The 17077-nt window shown below is 30.9% G+C and overlaps 1 non-coding gene across 1 annotated transcript; it reads left to right on the top strand.

Annotated features, from left to right (window-relative positions):
• The first annotated feature begins 16458 nt into the window (after window positions 1-16458).
• LOC148762440 (small nucleolar RNA snoR8a) lies at window positions 16459-16551 on the top strand. The gene has a single exon (XR_016026851.1). It is a non-coding gene; the product is annotated as a small nucleolar RNA snoR8a (small nucleolar RNA).
• The last annotated feature ends 526 nt before the right edge of the window (window positions 16552-17077 follow it).

The following is a 17077-nucleotide window of genomic DNA, read 5'->3' on the forward strand; positions in this document are numbered from 1 at the left end:
TTGATATGGTAATTCCAAAGAAACTCCTTGAAGTTTAATTGGTTCAAAATGCACTAACAAAGGACAAGAATGAATAATTCACAAATGTTACACATGTTTCGAAGGTTAATGTCAAACTTTGTTCTATAAAATAATTACGATGTCATTTACATGCTTAATAGAATGGTTGCATATTTAGGAAGTTTGAGTAATCGTTAAAAGACGATACTTGCCCCTAATGGTATCATTAAGTCGATTAAGCCTCCAACTAGTTCAAATAGGAATTTTAAGGTGAAATTGAGAGTTTCACGGTCCAGGGATGACTCAAAATGGTAATTCAGAGTTCGAGGATCAATTTGGAGTCAAACCAAAATTTTCACTATCTAGGGGTAAAATGGTCATTTACCACCTAGGGACAAAATGGAAATTTTAAAAAAGATTTTTTTGGCTCCATTTGACTTATTGGAGTATGATTTGAGGTTTAGAAGTGAAATTTTTTAATTTCGATATAATTTGGAGCATAAGGGTAAAATGGTAATTTTGCCACCCTAGGGGTAAAATTGTAATTTTCCACCACCAGGACATTTGTCCAGCACATGGTCTTCCCTTATCCTAATTTTGACCTTTGACTAATCATGTGGTGGAGATAAAAGGTTTAAAATTTTGAAAGTTTTAAAAATAGACCAATGGAAACATGCCATGTGTCAAGCTTAGGATATTTTATTATTTTCTATAAAAATCAGCCTATAAACCCCTCATTTCTCTCCAAATATTCGGCCACACCAAGAACAAAAGGAAAAAGGAAGAGAACAAACCCTAAGTGGGGAATTTGAAGAGAAAAAGTGTGAAAAATCAAGGAAAATAAGTGAAAAAGGTAAGATTTTTCAATTTAAACTTGAAATCTATTTTCCTTAAGCATTTCTCCTTATTTTTCATGGTTAAATTACATGTTTTCATGATGAATTCATGGCTGATCAAAATGGGTATGGAGAGAGAAAGATGTTGGATTGATTTGATTTTAAGTTATGTTAGTGTTTTTAGTTAATTTAGCATATTTAGAAGCAAAACAACAAGAAAAGAATGCATTTTCCCCATGAATCTTCATTGGCCGAATCTTCCTTAATGTGTGTGGGTGATGGATTGTTATTATTTCAAGAGAAATGGCTTAGAAAATGATGAATAATGGTGAGAAAAAATTACGTAGGAAAAATCACGGTGTTAGTGCACTGTAATAGCCGAATTTTACCATGTAGAAATGGGAGGGTTTTGATGCTGAAATTGGTGTTATTTGAATAATGTTTGGTGAATTGAGGTACTAGAAATGAAAAGGAGCAATTTGGAGCCAAATCGAACACAATTGTCATTTAATCGAGTAATTGGCCGAATTAGGTCAGCACCGCATTTAAGCGGTAGTCGGATAAGTTGCATATCATATCATGCATATACATCGAGCCTGAATTGATTTATAATGGTCAAGCATTAATGTGGTGAATTGTGTATTGTACATTGTGGATAGGTGATGAGCAAATTACACTGGTAAAAGTACAGAGATTGTGCTTGAAGACTGGGATTAGGAGTACATCGACTCCTAAAACTATGAGTAAACTTATTATCGTCTTAATTATCTAGAGTAGTTTTATATAATTGTGTGATTTTATAGAAAATGGGTTTAAATGGTAAATTGCTATGTTTTAGGAGAAATTGTGATTTTATAAAATGATTTTATAAATTTTCTAGAAAATTGAATACTGGTTTTGAAAATAGAGTAATTGGAGACTGCCTACTTGTGTTATAAATTGTGTTTTAAATTATATGGCTTATAGCAATATGTGAGCATAAATGGCAAAGTCGGTATTTGTATCAAAATTATTTATACTATGTATTCAGCCTTGAGAGGCTAGATTGCGATAAATTGCCATGTCATGCATATAAAGATTTTATAAATCAGGTGGTAGATAAAATAATCCATAGTCACTGCAGTGGTGGGGGTTTCCCTGGACTGCCAATGAGAGGGGCACGATAACCCAATTATATATTTACCTCAAGGGGGAGATGTTGGATGAAGTATCACCTGAGGTAAAAATTTGAGTGCACTTCACGTGGACCACCGCGTGAGAGTGAGACTCAGCCAACACCAAGGCATGGTTAGAATTTCGAATGTAAAGACATTTAACAGCCTTGGCGGTCTCGGTCAGATGCTTGGGCCAAGGCATCCCCGAGAATGATTTTTGGCAAGAGCCAAGTTTTGTGAGATATATAAGCCATGTTGATTAATTGAGTAAACTGAATATTCATGTTATGAAACATATATTGGAAAAGAATATTTTAATTCGTCTCCATTTACTATCCTTTAGATAGTTTAGATGGTGTTTGTTTACTCACTGGGATTATGTAATCTCACCCCTCTTCCTATCCATTTTTCAGGCTCAAGACAGTTTGTTGATAGTTGATTAAGACGAGAATTAATCTCGGAGTTGCATCCTAGAAAGTAAGGGTTCGTAGCCCTACACCTTCTTGGTCAGTTGGGAGCCCATGTGTCACTGTAAAAGTAATTTTATGCTTTGGTTATTTTCTTATTAGTATATATGAGTATAATTAACTTTTACGCTATAAGAATTGTTTACCGATAGCTTTATAAAAGATTATTTTACAAGAAAATAGTGTATTTTATTGAATATCTTTATTATATTCAAATAGTCAAATTTTCACTTCAAATGAACGTTTTAGATACTTGATTTGTTTTTAAATCACTAAACATATATTTTTTGCTTACCTACTACATTTTTAGCAAGTTTTGAGATTTTCGATGAAAAATGACGAAAATACCCCAGTGAGCCAGAAAACAAAATGTTATGATCTGATTTGGAAATGACTCGTAATCCTTCGAATTACGATATTTGATAACTATTGTTCATCGGGGAAGTGTGAAAGCTAATACGAGAGCCTTGCGAGATTTCGATCGGCATTTGGGGTGAAGAATGTCTGTCGAGGCTTCGCGGTTGTCACGGGCTCGATGAAAGTTTCGGGTTGTGACAGTTACACCAAAAGTGCATTATTCAAAAAGACCTCAATTTGATAATGTGGCTAAAAGTCAGTCTATTCCACCACTTTGGGTTGAACAACCACTAAATCTTGAGTCAAAGCCACTACAACCTCATTTTAGAATAAAACTACTTTCACACCTCAAGTTTTTTCCATGCTAACTCAAACCTCCTTAAAGGGTGAAGGTAGACTTCAACCCAAGTCAAGCTATTGACTATAAAGAAGCGCTTCTTAGGAGGCAACCTAAGCTTTCAAAACTCTTATTTCTTTTCTTTTTAGTTATTTTTATTTTATTTATTTATTTTTCTACATTAATCTTTATTTATTTAGGGAAAAAAACTCTTACAAGTGACAATGAGGATGTGAGGAAGAGGAGGAAGATTAGTGCTTCTTCATATTCATCCAACCACTAAAGGAGTCTTCTTTACCTTTTTTTTATTTGTTCTAACATTGAGGACAATGTTTAATTTTAAGTTTGAAGGGTGTATTTATTTATTTTTAATTTGTTGGTTTTCATTTATCTTTATTTGCTTGTCTTATTTTATTATTTTTCTTGTTTATTTAGCTTTAATTTTTAGCTTTTATAATGAAAATTTTTTTAAAACAATTTAAAGATATTTTGACATCTTGTTTATGATTTTTTTTTCCTATCCTAGGATGATATTTTGATTATTTTATGATTTTAAGTTTTGGGAAGAATATGGGTATGATTTAAGTTTGTGTTGATATTAGTATAGTGAAGTTAAGTATTTTAGAATTTGTTTAATTCTCTCTTGAGGCGAAATCTTAGATAACACTTAGGATAGGAGATGATTTAGGCTATCTTTGGACCGTTTGAGCCTTTACAAGCCTACCTTGATATATATTTATCCCTAGTAGCACTTTTTGAGCTTATTTTTCCTTTTCTTTGTAACCACATATTAGCCTAAGCCTTTTTATTTATTTCTAATTTGAACCTTTCACCTTTAAATATTTTGATCTTTCTTGGAAGTATTTTGAGCTTGAAGTCAAATTGAGGGAGAAAGGTGGATTGATAAAAAAAAAAAAAAGTTATTGGTGTAAGAAATTTACTTCTTGTTCGTAAGTGTCAAAAATAAGTTTGGGGTGCAAAAAAATAATAAAAAAAGAAAAAGAAATAAAGCGTGTTGTACAAAGGAAAATTTATTTCAAGCTTGGGGGTGTTATAAAAAAAAAAATTTTGAGCTCTTTATAGGTTCTGGATTGATTAAGTGCTTAAAGTGAATTGAGACTAAATATATCTTTTATCATACCTTGACCCTAACTTTACATTATAAGCCTAATAAAGACCTATTAATCTTTAAATAAGTGTTAATCTACATTAGTGGAGAGAGCGATGAAAAACAAACTTATGAAATTTTAGGACTAATCTATGCTTGGAATTAGTATAAACCAATTCGAATTGCATGATATTCTTTGTAAGAGATCATTCACACACACATAGGAAGTCTATTCAAAAGTGAGCTTTCATTTAAACTTATGCATGAATTTGAAAATTATCTATATTTTAGCTTAAGTTGAAATTGTTGGATAATTTCTGAGAAAAAAATTAAGAAATCATGACCTGGTGAATTTTTATCTCTTGAAAAATTTTTTGTATTTTCTTTGTTTTCTTTTCTTTTGCTTGAGGACTAGAAAAATCTTAAGTTTGGGAGTGTTATAATTTTATTTTATTGGATTATTGTAATCTCATTTTGTTCTTAAATGTTAGCTAAGTTGTTAAATTTTAACTAGAATTTAGTTGTTTTTCTAATTAGTTTGTTTTTATTGAGTTATTTTAATTTATAGCAACCCCTTTCCCCGATTGCTACTCAAGTCTCACGAGCAAGCTTGTCAAGTCTCGAGCAAGCCTCCACAATTATCCATTTAACAAACATAACATGTCTCTTGCAAATCTTATAACCATCACAATATCATTTAATGGCAAAAATCCTCTCAATACATTATGTTTTATCATCATATAAATATATGTTAATAGTGTATACAATTGTTTACTTCCGAAACAAAATATAGTATAAATGACCTGACCTCTAACAGTAGAGCAACTCGGAATAGGTACTAGGAAATGCCTTTACCTACATCATAGTGGACCATAATATGCCGATGAAATGCACACTAGCTGATCAATTCTCTGCAAAATGAGAATATTGAGGTGAGTCTCACAAACTTAGTGATCATCAACTCAGTGAACAAGGCAAAGATGGGAAACAAGCTAGGGATAGAAAATTTGAATCTAGAACAATTGTGCCTTACACATATACCAAAGAATTGTGATATAAAGTAATAATATCAAGTAATATATTAAAATCGGTGCAATTAAAAGATTTCTACTGTCGAAATCATTTGATGTCCTTTACTCAAAATCAGACTAACATAAGCGTGCACATTCCCATAAAATCAAGCAATGTCGATGCTTATACATAAGCATATAAATGAATTCATACTCGAGATATTAAACACAAAACCATCGTATAAATAAGAGAGCTGCAAAAAAATCGATATTTCTCACCATGCGAAAGAATACAAATTTGAAAACCTCAACGAGATATCACTCTCGAGTAAGTAATCATAGATAATCAATCCGTGGACCCTCTTCCACGTAATAACATTCGGAAGGCCCCCTTCCACCGGATTCCCACAGCCATGACAATCTCGACGATGTTGGCCGACATCGGAGAAATCATGTGGTTGCAACCACGTATATCAACTCGTGGCCTAGCCACGTATAACAACCCATGGCCTTGCCATGTATATATCACAGACCATGGCCTAACCACGTCTAATAGCCCGTCGGTGACCCAAAGGTTCTCTAACTAGAGCTGACTTGTGCACAAAGGTCACACTATTCTGATGTGACATTCAACCTACTCTTGAATCTCCCGGTTTGACAAAACCATTTATAACCAAATTGAGTTTTCAAAAGCTTATTTTAAATCCATTTCCAAAATACAAATCACAGCAACGCTATAAATCCGTTTGTAAGAATTCATGATGTAAAACCTTTGCATGAGGTTTAAATATTAAATCAAAGCATGGTGAACATAAAGCTTATTCATGAATGCACATCACAAAAACAAGTAAGGCACATTTTGACATAAACCATGGTAAAGAGCTTGTTCTTCGATTTCTAAAACCCTTTACATATATAGCTTATATATTTTATATAAAGCTAATTCAAAAATCATGACATTCACAATCGCTGTTTCTACCAGCTCTTGCTTTCCACAATAATAGTGTATAAATCCCTTCAAAAATAGGTATTTAAACCACCTATCATTTTCTAGCAACTCATCCTTTCCTTAATGACATTGAATTAATCATTGACAAGTTACAATACATATAACATTATATAGTATGGAATCTTTTGAAATAGACACCCCTTACTCACCTTAGCTTGGTGGGATTGTTCTTCACCAACTAACCATCCTCAATGTGCATAACCATTCCATGGTTGCATGTACCATTTATCCAACTTAACTTGCTGCCATAATCATATCGAAACAATTCTCAATCAACCATTTACACTATTATCAACATAAGTTCAATCCACACAAACATATATATTCTTCCAACTCATAATCATGTAGAATGAATAATCAAGGAATAGGCCTCAATTCATCTTACCTTTCTTTGTAATTTAACTTGAGCTAAAACCAATAAATCTCAAGCTCCTTGGTAGCTTAATCTCACATTTCTTATGAGTCACCAACATGCATTGGTTTCTTGGCACCCACACGGTGTTCTTTTTGCTACTACAAACATTTTCACACAATCACAATTCAATCCCTTAAGAAATTTATAGATCAAACTCAAACTTTACTTACCTAAACTTTCCTTGAACCCATGAATCATTCACACTTTCTTCCTTGTGGTTTCTAGTCCTTTTCCTTAACATTTCTTAGCTACCATGAAATCTAACCCATATCTCTCAACAAAGGATGAATTTCTAGAAGTAATGAAGCTTTGTGGTAAGAGGATAGTGAGAAATAGGCTCACGGGTGAATAAAATATCACAAAATCAAGCCCTCACTTAGTTTTCCTTTTCTCTCTACTTTTTCTTTCCTCTTGGGTGGAAGCCTCACAAAGCTATTTTCTCTTCATTTCTCTTCCAAATGGGGTGGACCTCTCAAGGCAAAAGTCATGAAAGGCTTTCATTTCCCATTCTCTCTAACATGGGTGCATTGCCTAAGGTTACTTCTTTTTTTTTTCTATTCTTTTTTTTTTCACATGTCATGCCATTTTCCTTTGTTATTAATGCCACTTTCCATTGGTGGCTTGTGCATGCAATGTTTCCTTATCCATTCCTTTATCCTTTGGTTAGACTGCCTTTGCCATGCATTGGTTCACATGATATTCTCTTTTGGTTTATTTCATTTGTATTTTATTTCACATGTATTTCCATGCATTTCATTTTAATTTCCTTTTAATGCCACCTTATCACCCAATAATATCTCATGCACATTTCCTTTGCTAATAACCTTTGCCATCCCATGAACCAATAAGGCTTCATGCATTCTGCCACTCTTGAATCTTATTTAGCCTCCTTCAAACCAATAGGATTTCATGCACTCTTTAATTTATTTCTTTTATTCTTAATCCTTTCTCTATCACCATGTGTACCCACTCAAATTTCATGCATGGCTTTCTTTTTCTTATTAAATCAAATCAAGTGTAATGATTACACCTTTTTTCTTTAAATACCATGGGCTATCTTTGCCAAACCATGGTTTCCCTTGCTATTTCATTTCCATTTGCATTTAACTTGCATACAACTTGAATTTCATCTTGTTTTCCAAAATAAAAATATATACATCAAATATTCTCTTAACTTAAAATAGCAAAATTGCACATAGGTCTTTTAACTTTTTCTTACTTACCATTTGACCCTTTAAACTTTTCATCCTTTACAAATTGATCCTTTAAATTTTGATAATTACAACTTCACCCCTTAACTTTTCATTATTTGCAATTCCACCCTTCAACATCTTATTCCTTTCAATTAAGTCCTCCCATAATTCTTTTAATTTCAATTCTCTTCTATTTTTCTTCCTTTGCACTTGTTCAAATAAAATCTTAAATTCATACACCACCAAGGTGTCACCATAATATTTAAATATATACTTACTCTTTCACAATTAATTTAATGAAGGCACGTGAGCCCCACTAATGCTTTATTCCTTCAAGATTTTTCTTACTTCCTCTCTCCCACTTAGACAAATTGTACAAATCACACGTTCTTCGTGTAATAAAATCAATTTGGCATCTATATTATTTTAATATTATTATATCTAAAAAAATTTATTTTATTCCAAAATTTTCTCTGGCCTTGTAAGGCTGCAAAACATCTTACTTTGCCCCGGTTTAGCTTTATAGCACCTTTTAACTCACAACTTCGATCTCCATAAAATATTATTATTTTATCACATAGGGAATATTTTATTTCAAAATATTCCTTTTCACCCTTCAACACTCTTAAACACTTTAATTAACCTCAGTTGGTATCCAATAAGCTCTATTAGCCACCATATTAAAGTATAGGGTGTTACATAATTTTTTTGTTTATTTACTTTAATTTGGCTATTATTTATTAATTTTTATCTTTTGTAGGATTTTAAAGAATAAGGCTTAATTTTGGAAAGAAAGGTGTTTGTAGGACCCAAAATCATGCTTGTACATATTTTGACCATAACTCTCACTCCAAAAATCCAAATGATGTGATTCTTGAGCCATTAGAAAGCTAAGAGATAGAGCTACAATTTTCATGAAAACGACTTTGCCCATTGCTACTTTGAAGATGGAGAAAATCGTGTTGGAAAATGATTGAGTCTAATACTATGGGAATGGCAATTTGAAGGATGATATTTGATGTTTGGGCCTCATAACACTTCCAAGCCCAAAAGTTAGAGCTATTAGGTTAAATTATGTTTAATTTATGGAATTTTAGGTTAAGATTATTAGTATTTAAAGGGTTCTTTGGGAGAAGTTAAAGGCACAACTCTAAAAGATTCAAGAAGCTAGAAGTTGAGGCTGAAGCTTGGAGAACAAGGCTGCAAATTTTTGTTTTATTTTCTTCCTTAGCTTTTATTTTTCTTGTTACTCTTAATGGTTAAACTTCAAATATATTTATTTATCTTTGCAATTATGAGTAGCTAATTTTATTCTAGTAGTACAATTAAACTCACATATAGTCCAAATTTTTAATCTATTTCTTGCTTGTTTATTTTAATTTATTCTTAATACTTTTAATTGCTTAGCTATCATAACTTGAGAGAAGGAGTTTAGTATAGGCTAATATTGGAATAACATATGATCATATTAATTGATTTGTATACAAGATAGTGATATAACTATATGCCATATGTAACCAGAATTAGAACCTGAACTTAATGAGTCTGTTTTAATTTCAATTCACATAAGGATATAGTATTTTGGTTAAAATAGATATTTTTATAAGACGAGTTGAGAAACCCTTATAAACAATTGAGGACTTTAAGTTAACAATTCAACCCATTGAAATAAATTAAGAAAGAGAGGTAAGATTTAGATTAAGTGTAAGGGATATTGTAATCGTAGACCCATTTTTATTGATTTTTATCATATTTTATTTTTGCTTTGATTTTTATTCTTATTAATTAGTTTTGTTAATTTTAGTTTAAATAATTATTTGCTTTTTAACCATTTGGATAAAATTAAATTGTGTTAATTTTAATACTTGGTAAAACATTTAGAACAATTATCTGTGGGATCGATACTCTATTTGCCATTATACTATCCTTGCGATATGTATACTTTCGTGAGTAGAATTTTAACTAAGAGAAGCACTCTAAAACTTATTGCAAAGGATTAGAGCTTGGGTTAAAAGCTCACCTTGTAAAAACTTGGTGGAAGCTGTTAATTCCACTAGTTTAGTGAAGTTGGATTGAAGATCCTTGATTGGGAGATCAAGGAAGTGGATGTAGGTCAAGGGGATCAAACCACTATAAATACTTGTGTATTGTCCACTTCTTTCTACCTTTCCTTACTTGATATCTTTTAACTCTAATTATTATTAAACATTTCTTGTTCTAGTTGATTAAGAGCTTTACAAGCTCAAAAGGGATAACCTCAAAATTTTTAGTGCTAGTCACCCTCCTCTAGCATTCCAACGGAACCAACATAAGAAAGTATAAAGATAATAAGAAAAGAAAGAACTCCTTACTTGAATGTCTCTTTTTCTTCAAAAAAACCTAGCTTCATTGTTCTCTAATTTGCTTCTGAAAGTGAACTAAATAGAGCTCGAAGTTGCATTGAAATAGAAGTTTGGTTGCATAAGAAATCTTTTCTGATGTATGGGCGCACGGCCATCCTTCCTTGGGCACTGTGGCTCTAAGCCTTATTATTATTTTTTTTTCAATTTTTCTCTTCGAGCGCCACAGCGTTACCACCTTGGTGGCCACAACGTTGACTCCTCTATGTGCCTGAAGCATCTTTTCTTGTCAGGGCACTACTGCGCTGCTTCCCTCCATGGTTGTGACCCTCTTTGATCTATTTTGAAATCTTAGGTTCTGTTGCACTACTTTGACTTGTGACATGATTTTCTCCTTTTTCATGGCTAAACTGGGAAAATTGGTAAACACAAAAGTTATAGCTCTACCTTTTAGTCTTTCAATGGTCTAAGAATAACATCATTTGGACTTCTGTAGTGGGAGATATACTCAAAATACTATAACATGTACAGTGGAAGTTTACGCCTAGAATGCACTCTACTACTTCAATTAAAAGTCCTTCAACATAACACACCTACAAAAGAACAATTTAATCAATAACAACCATAATTAGACAAATCAACAACTAACTTAGTGTAAAATAATCAAAATTCAATTGACCCAACATAATTTACTTAAATTAAAATAGATAGCTAAAAGCACCTAAAAATTTAAGATAACACTCAAGAACATAGCAAATTATTAACCAAAATTAAGATCAAATAACTCTATATCATAGATTTATCGCTTGGATACTATCGATCCCAGCATTGAGTTGGAAGCACAAGTGCAAAATTTAGTAGAAGACATGATACAGATATGTGAGGAAATCAATGATAATAACGTCAGTATGTAGGAAAGCATAAAGGAATTCACGCCACATATCAAAGCAATGATAGTGAGTAATGTGTTTTTCGAAAGGACGACATATGGGTAGTTGAAATTTAGATTTTAAAGAGTAAGACAATGACACTTAATGATATGGTGTATGTTTCATGCATGTGGACTTAGATACTTTTTGAATATGCATATAATAACATATTTAACTTCACGTTATATTCGTTTGACATTTTTAGATTTTTCTTGTTTGTGATGATTTTTAATTGCATCTAGTTGAATTTGAATTTCATATTTGACTACATATGTTTGCTATGATTTTGGATATGAATTGTGAGTCAGGATGAAAAAATATATTATTTATGATTATTTTTATAGAATTTTGTAGATAATATTATCTACGGAATATAGTCATTATTGACAGAATTTCATTGCTAATTAGCCACAGAATTATGTAGGAAATTTAGTCATTATCGTTGGAATTCTGTTGATAATTACCAATGAAATTTCTTAAGTAATTATTCATTATCAACTAAATTTTATTGGTAACTATTTACAAAATTCAGTAGGTAATGACCACAATTACATATAGTTTTGTAGGCAATGCCTTCATTACAATAGAATTTCGTAGGTAATTTTAGTATTTTTCAATGCATTTGGTACTATAATTACCAACAAATTAGCTTACTTTTAGGATCATTTTTTAGCTTTTTTCAACGAATTTCTTCATCAGAAAAGTCAAACTTTTATTGGAGAATTGTTTCAAATTTTCCAATCACTAGCATTATCGACTACACTTTGAGAGGCAAATTTTCCAACGGAATTTTTTGTCAGATATCCCTTGAAAAAAATCTATTTCAATAGAATTATGACCTTTTTCAACAAAAAATTATATTGAAAAAAATAATTTTTTTTTGCATTGCATGATCTTATTAACAACTGTTTCTTGATTAAAGGAATCAAGAATTAATCATACATAAACATATATTACTAAGGCATAATGCTCAAAAAAGCCTTTAAACTATTCAAGAAAATTAAAATAAGCCATTGTTCTTTTATGATGTTCAATCAATCCCTTATACTTTTATTTTGAGTCAAATAAACCCTTATAACTAATGATTGACTAATTATTATTAGTTAAAATACCACTTGTCATTTTATATCCTCATGGTACTGACATGGTGCTAATGTGAAAGGTAAAAAATGTCACATGATCATGTTATCATATCATATTAGCATGTTATGTCATCATCAATTATAATATGTCAACATGTCACATCATCATTAATTAGCATGTTAGCATGTCATGTCAGTGCCACATGGTATAGAATGACAAATGACATTTTGATTAAGTCTACTATTAGTCATAAAAGCTTATTTGACTTAAAATAAAAGTATAGTAGCTTAATTAAATGTAATAAAAATATAAGAGCTTATTTAAAATTTTTTAAATAATTTAAAGACATTTTTAAATATTGTGCCAACTATTAACCAAAAAATATTTATATTTGATGTACTAATCATGTACACCTTTCATACACTGTCAAGGCATCAAATGGTGCCACCTTACCAAAAATTAAATTTAAAATTCGTCAAAATACTCGCAAAGCCCCTATACTCATATATTTTGTTTAATTTAGTCCATGTACTCAAAATCAAAGAAATTTAGTCCCTTGATTTTGAAAATTGCTTCAATTTAGTCCTTCCCCATAACAATATCCAATTTTACCATTAAAGAGGTTGACGTCAACGCTGACGTAGCACTGACATGGCACATTTTGGTCACGTGGCACCAACATGATGTTGTGGCAATGCCATGAGGTGCTGCGTGATGATGTGGTAATGTTGACGTGACACTAACGTGCTGACATGATGCCATGTGGCAATGCTAACGTGACAAATTGAGAAAAAAAATTTAAATTTGTACCACATCAAGGGGATTAAATTGAACAAAATTGAAGTGTTTAGGGATTAAATTGAAAAAAATATTTGAAATATACAAATCTTTAAGTAAATGATATATATTGTCACGACCCGAAACTCCCATCGAGCCCATGACAACCGTCGCGAAGCCTCGACAAACATTCTTCCCCCGAATGCCTTTCGAGACCTCGCAAGGCTTTTGTACCAATTTTTCCATTCCTCTCTCTTTTTTTTTTTGAATAATAAAATAAAATAAAAATATTAATTAAAATAATCTATTTTAATGTAAAACAATATATATATATATTTGAAACATCAAAAATTAATTTTCTGCACATAAAAACAAAATAAATTTATACATACTGTAATATAGAAAACTAGAGTATGCAATTTAAATTACAATGACACGTGGGTCCCCAAATAACTGAGAAAGTTTAAGTCTATAACCTTGCTTTCTAGGATGCAACTCCGAAATTTACTTCTCGATGCAATTGACAGTCTACTGCCTATTCTAAGCTTGAAAAATGTATAGGAAGAAGGGGTGAGATTATAAAATCCCAGTTAGTAGACAGACATCATCAAAATAATCTAAAGCCAAGTAATAGGAGACAATTAAAATAATTCATCCCAACCCATATAAAAAATTGGATTTCATCCAATTACTTAACATGGCTTATATACTTTTCAAAAACTTGGCTCTTGCCAAAAATCCATTCTCGGGGATACCTCGTGAAGGCATATTACCGAGACCGTCAAGGTTGTTTATTGTCACACACATAAACACATTTCACCTCTGACAACACAGCCGTTCCTCGACGTTGGCTGAGTCCCAGTTTCACGTGGTGGCCAGCGTGAAGTGTACTCAATCCTACCTCGGGAGTTATCCTACGCGCCTCTCCAATCGAGGTAAGCTCAATAATTGGGAACCGTGCCCCTCTAATTAGGCTGGCCCACGGAGCCCCCGTCACTGCAGTGCCCACTTTATAATCCACCAACCAATAAAATCACAATAGTATGACATGGCTCACTTAACACATTCAAGGCAAATCAAAGCAGTTCACATATTCTTTAAATCATAAAAATAACTAGTCATACCCATATTTATCATAAGCCATTTAATGTAAAATCATGGATAAACAACACAATCATAGTATAGGTCTCCAATTACTCTATTTTTGAAATCATTATTAAATTTTTAAAAATTTTATAAAATTATTTTATAAAATCTCATTTTCCCATAAAACACAATAATTTTCCAATTAAACCATTTTTTCATAAAATCACACAATTAAATAAATCTACTTTAGAAAATTAAGATGATAGTAAGTTTACTCACTGTACTAGGAGTAGATATACTCCTATTCTTTGTCCTCAGGTGTAGTATTTTACCCGTATCAGATAGCTCACCACCTATCCACAATACATGAAACAAAAAATTCAATAATTTGTGTCAAAACAATATATATTATTTCAGGCTCTTATCCATGCGTATGCACTAGATAGGGTGTGAAATGTTTGGACAATCGTTTAATCACAGTATCCGACCTAACTCGCCTATACACGGTGTAAATTTCTAAAATCTCCAATTCAACTCCAATTCCATCCATTTCAATTTCAATTATCCAATTATATCCACAATACCTCAATGACTGTGAATGTGGTCCAATTTATTAGTTCGGATCACAAATTACGCTTTTACCCCTAGTGGGTAAAAATTTCAATTTTTTTGCACCAAAAATTCCCATTTAATTTTTAACCTCATAATTCATCATTTTTCCATCTAATTCTCTTAAAATAAAATCAACCTCATCCTCACACACCATTGGCTAGATTCGGCCTAGATAAATTCATGGAGAAAATGAATATTTTTCTTGTTGTTTTACTCATAAACATGCTAAACTAACACTAAACACTAACATAGTTCAAAATCAAATTAATCTAACAACTTTCTCTCTCTAAACCCATATGATCAGATTTGAATCCATCATCAAAACACATAATTTAACCATGGAAAATAAGAAGAAATGCATGGAAATGATAAATCTTAAGCTAAGCTTGAAAAATCATACCTTTAAACACTTGATTTCTTGAAAAATCACACTTTTTCTTTGAATTTTCTCACTCTAGGGTTTGTTCTTATTTCTCTCTCTCTCCTGCTGGTTTTGGCTGACCCTCCCACTGAAGAATTCTGGAATTTTCAAGCCTTTTAATAGGCTTAATAAAATATTATTATTTTATTATTTTATTTTTTCTAGCCATCTTTTTGACTTTCTTTTTCTACCACTCAATGCTCTTCACTTATCCATGTCTTCCATGACATTTCTAGACTTTTTCAAAGTTTTGGTGAAGCAAATTTTTAAAATTACACTTTTACCCCTGTAAAGTGAAAAATTACATTTTTACCCCAAAAACTGAAAATTTGCCCATAGACATATTTTTCATCCCTTCTACTCATACCATTCTCCAATTTGTCAAATGTGATCTAACTTCTCTCAAAATCTCAAATTTTATCCGTGGGTGGAAAAATTACGATTTTACCCCTAGATAGTGAAAATTCTGGTTTGACTTCGAATTGATCCTCGAACTCCGAATAATCATTTTGAGTCATCCCTGAACTGTGAAACTCTTAATTTCACCTTAAAATTCCTATTTGAACTAGTTCGAGGCTTAATCGACTCAATGGTACCATTAGGGGCAATATCGTCTTTTAACGATTTCTCGAATTTCCTAAATATGCAAACATTCTATCGAGCATGTGAATGACATTATAATTATTTTACAAAGCAAGGTTTGACATATATCCTTATTAATAAGCTAAGTGTTTAAGTGTAAAAGATTTATAGTGTTAAGAAATATATATCAATAATTTCTTACTTGATCATTTGATTCCATAACAAGCATATTAATTTATCTAGTTTTCAAAAAATAAGTTTGAAATCTCTTTTTATTAAAGCAAAATTTCAATATTTTATCTTAGATATATATTTATAGAAGAACAATATCGTCATTTACACAAACCCTAAAAACACTTAGAATTAAAGTTTCATTTTTGTAGTTATAAAAAGCAATAGTGTTTATGCATGTCCGAGCCTCATCGTTCTTGGTTTTTGTTTTTTTTAAAAAAAATAAAAATAAAAAAGAGAGATATGGAGTTAGAAATGATTATAAATATAATTCTTCATTCGGACTTGCTTAAAATCTCTTTTTATTAAAACAAAATTTCAATATTTTATCTTAGATATATATTTATAGAAGAACAATATCGTCATTTACACAAACCCTAAAAACACTTAGAATTAAAGTTTCATTTTTGTAGTTATAAAAAGCAATAGTGTTTATGCATGTCTGAGCCTCATCATTCTTGGTTTTTGTTTTTTTTTTATTTTTTTTTTAAAAAATAAAAAAGAGAGATATGGAGTTAGAAATGATTATAAATATAATTCTTCATTCTGACTTGCTTAATTTGGGCATGACAAACCTCTTATTACACCCATAAAATTTGAGTTACTTTACCCTTTCAATTTATTATTTATTTTTTATGTTTTATTTTGTTTAATATTTCAAGTTATATTTTTTAGGCTAAAATTTCCTAGATTAAAGACTGCATTATGGTTGATAAAGTTAAATTTAATTATAAATATTTGTACCATTTTATTTTGTATTTACAAATTTTTTGTAGATTCAAATTAATAATTTAAATTTAGCAGAATTTTATTATGGTTTTTTAACTTAAATAAAATTGTTTTATAAGAAACCTTGAGTAAATTTAAATAAAAAGCAAATTGGGTAAGGTTTAAATAATTTCAAAAGAATGAGTATTTGTAAATTGTGAAAATTATAACTAAATCAACTTATTTTGCTAATTTAAGTTCAGCTTAAGTTAAAAACTAAGTCAAATAAATTTCAAATTTTTATACTATTATAAATAAAATAAAATAAGAATTTATTTAGTCTTTTTATATTATTTTATTCTAACATAATGCAAGCTATTCATCCAAATCTAACTTTAGGTCTGAAATTCTTTTCAGAATTTT

Source organism: Theobroma cacao, chromosome 5, assembly GCF_053813885.1.
Source record: "Theobroma cacao isolate CCN51 chromosome 5, ASM5381388v1, whole genome shotgun sequence".
NCBI lineage: Eukaryota > Viridiplantae > Streptophyta > Magnoliopsida > Malvales > Malvaceae > Theobroma > Theobroma cacao.